This window comes from Octodon degus, unplaced genomic scaffold, assembly GCF_000260255.1.
Source record: "Octodon degus isolate 3935 unplaced genomic scaffold, OctDeg1.0 scaffold00064, whole genome shotgun sequence".
Lineage (NCBI taxonomy): Eukaryota > Metazoa > Chordata > Mammalia > Rodentia > Octodontidae > Octodon > Octodon degus.
Window position 1 is genome coordinate 5,917,446 of NW_004524640.1, and position 3,064 is coordinate 5,920,509.

The 3,064-nt window shown below is 38.7% G+C and overlaps 1 non-coding gene across 1 annotated transcript; it reads right to left on the reverse strand.

Moving 5' to 3' along the window:
- Window positions 1–18: 18 nt before the first annotated feature.
- Window positions 19–125, reverse strand: LOC111817634. The gene has a single exon (XR_002821782.1). It is a non-coding gene; the product is annotated as a U6 spliceosomal RNA (small nuclear RNA).
- Between the last annotated feature and the right edge of the window lie 2,939 nt (window positions 126–3,064).

Genomic DNA, 3,064 nt, shown 5'->3' on the forward strand with positions numbered 1-3,064 from the left:
TGTAGAGCATCTTTCAGTAAAAATATGGAATGTTTCACATATTTGCATGTCATCCTTGCACAGGGGACATGCTAATCTTCTCTGTATCATTCCAATTTTAGTATATGTGCTGCCAAAGTGAGCACAATAAGCCAATAAGCAATTGCACTCTTTGACATGGGAACTTCATAAATAATAACAGCTTAATAAACAGTTATTGGAGGTATCATTCCACACTCGACTGGCTCCAAAGTACAGTGGCACATGGAATAAATATTCAATTGTTTATGGGGGTACACATCCCCTTTTCAGAAAAATGGGTTGCTTAAGTGGGTAAATGGCTCCTGTAACTAGTAACTTCTCAGGACTCATTTAGAAGTCTTCTCTCTTTCCACCAACTTCAGACTATTTTCCATAGACCTCACCCATTCTCATCAGATTCACATGGTCTTCAGCCTCTTGAGCCTAGACCCCAGCCTTATAAATGTGTGTTCTGGCCCTCCTGTGTTGAGATATTATGGTGGATCTGTTAAGATCTCTCTTCTCTTCACCTCAGAAGGCTAGGGCACTAAACTTTACTTGAGTAATATAGTAAAGGGCTGGTCTGGTCTTTGTGGACCACTGCACTCCACATGCTTTATGCCAGAGCTCTAAACACTGCTCCACTTTCCTTGGACAACTCATGTAATTAAATATACCATTGCGTCCCACACACATTCTCACCCTTTATGTGGAATTGTCTTTCCTATTCACTCAGTTTTTGATTTTCTGTTTGTTCTTTAATATTTAATTAAATGTTCAACTTTTACTGTTTTTCTTTCCTTTTGAAACCTCTAAGTGTATCAAGCAGTGTGCTTTTTCTACATTCCTTGATGTATTTTAACCATAAATAGGTGTAAGCCTAATGCATTTTGACCTTAGATAGTTGTAGGCTTTATCACATTGCTATATTTGTCAGCATGCTTCTAACAGGGGTTATTCTATTGTCCTGTAGAATTATTTTGGCTTACCATCTGTGCCTAAGAATATGAGGCCTATTCATGTGGATTGGTGAGTGAATTACCGAAATACACACCAGCTAAGACATAACTAGTTTGATGAGTGAAATCCTTTAGGATTTTATTCTGTTTCTTTATTTCAAAACTAGAGAGAAGGGGGCCTGCTTGTTAGCTCAGTTGTTTAAGTGCTTGCTTAAGCAAAGCATTCAGGCTCAGGATACTGTGATTCGATCCGCAGATCCTCATGCCTTACCAGACCTCCCCTTAAGGCATCCTGAGCCAGCCAAAAGAAAAAGAAAAAATCCATCGCAACTTTTTCAGAGCTGTCAGTATAGCTCAGCAGACTAAGCACTTGCTTAGGTAAGTGTAGGGGCCAGCGTTCGATCCTTGGCTCCACATGCCATGCTGGCCCTGCCCATGGGTGCACTGAGCCAGTGATGGAGTCTGGGTGTGGTGTTGTGTGCCTGTAATCCCAGCACTAAGGGAGGCTGAAATCAGGAGGATCATTACGAGTCTGGGCTGTGTAGTGAGACCCTGCACAAACAACAAACAACAAACAAACAAACAAACAAAAAAGCCCTTAAATAATAATAATAAAAAAAAACAAGAAAGACTAGGAAGAAGAATTCTCCATTATGATTCTCAATAGTGTTTAATGCCTTCCAATGATAGCCTGGGGACATTACACAGCAAGAAATGGTTGTTCTTTGAGTAAAGAATAAAAGTGTGGGAAGAAAGCTAAGCACCTCAGTGGGCGCTTATCACCAGCCTCATGGCATGTGAGGGACGTGAAGCTTAGGGAGGTAGTGGCTTGCCAAGCTAGAAAAAGTAGAGATAGAATCAGACATCCAAATGGTTCCACACAACCTGCACTGGTTCCCGCTACCTGCATGGCTCTGCTCAGAGCAATGGATGAAATAAGCTTGCTCTGCCTACATTGAATTTCTGCCCTAAAATAACCCAAGATTATAATATCTCATCTTTGTTTTATTCACATCCTTCAGTTCCCTACTTAGCCTCAATCCACTTCACTAAAGTTTTCAAGTCATCTCTGAGAAAGGATTTCTTTTTGTGGTACATGTTGGTGGTACATAGAGGATGTGGTACATACATTGATCATAGGTAGTTGGTATATGTACATGATGTGTATTGATCCTTTTTACATCCTTTCCCTTCCTTTCCTCCCCTCTCCATCCATCTCTTAGTCCTCTTCCCATTTGCAAAAGAGAAAGATTTCTTAAGGATTGATTTTAAAACTTATTGACAGTAATTAAGTTAAGATTTAATTTTTGAGAGGGAAGGGAAACTAGCTGTAAGATACAAGGGTGTCAGAAGGACAGAGGAAGGGTGGAAGAAAGGGAAAAGAAGGAGTTTTACAAATACTGCAGCAAGCATTCTTTGTGATACCTAGAAATTGAAAAGTAACCAAATAAGCAACAGTAAGAGAATGAAGAAATAAAACATAGACGATATGAACAATGGAATATTCTATAGCAAGTAAACTAAAACTGCATACAATAAAAGGAATGAAGTTCATATACATAGTATTAAGAGAACATGATCAGTTTATAATTATAATATTCCAGGAGAAGACAAAAATAATCTATGGTGTTAGAAGACAGAATAGTGGTTAATTTTTGTGGGTGAGAAACTGTTTAGAAAGGGGATATAATGAAGATTTTGTGGTGTGAATAGTATTCTAGGCTTATTTATTTATTAGTTTGTTTAATCTGGGAGGCAGTTGAAGAGATGGGTTGACTTGGAGATAATTCTTTGAGCTGTCACTTCTCATTTGTGTTCTCCGTATACATGGAAATGAGAACAGTTATCAGTTTAGAGTAACCAGTTGAGTTGGTCCAATTTCTTACACTAAAAACCAATCTTTCCAATCTCTGTAGTACATATAAATGTTCATTTCACTATGGTTGGCAGAATTCTAAGAAGGTTCTGCAGATCTCTACTCCCTGGTATTGTTTCATAATTGTGTTATGTTATGTGGCAAGATTATGCAAATGTAATTAAGTTTACCAGGCAGTCAGTGCTACTGTAGAGTGATTGTGAGGCTGGACTTAGCTTAATCACATGGG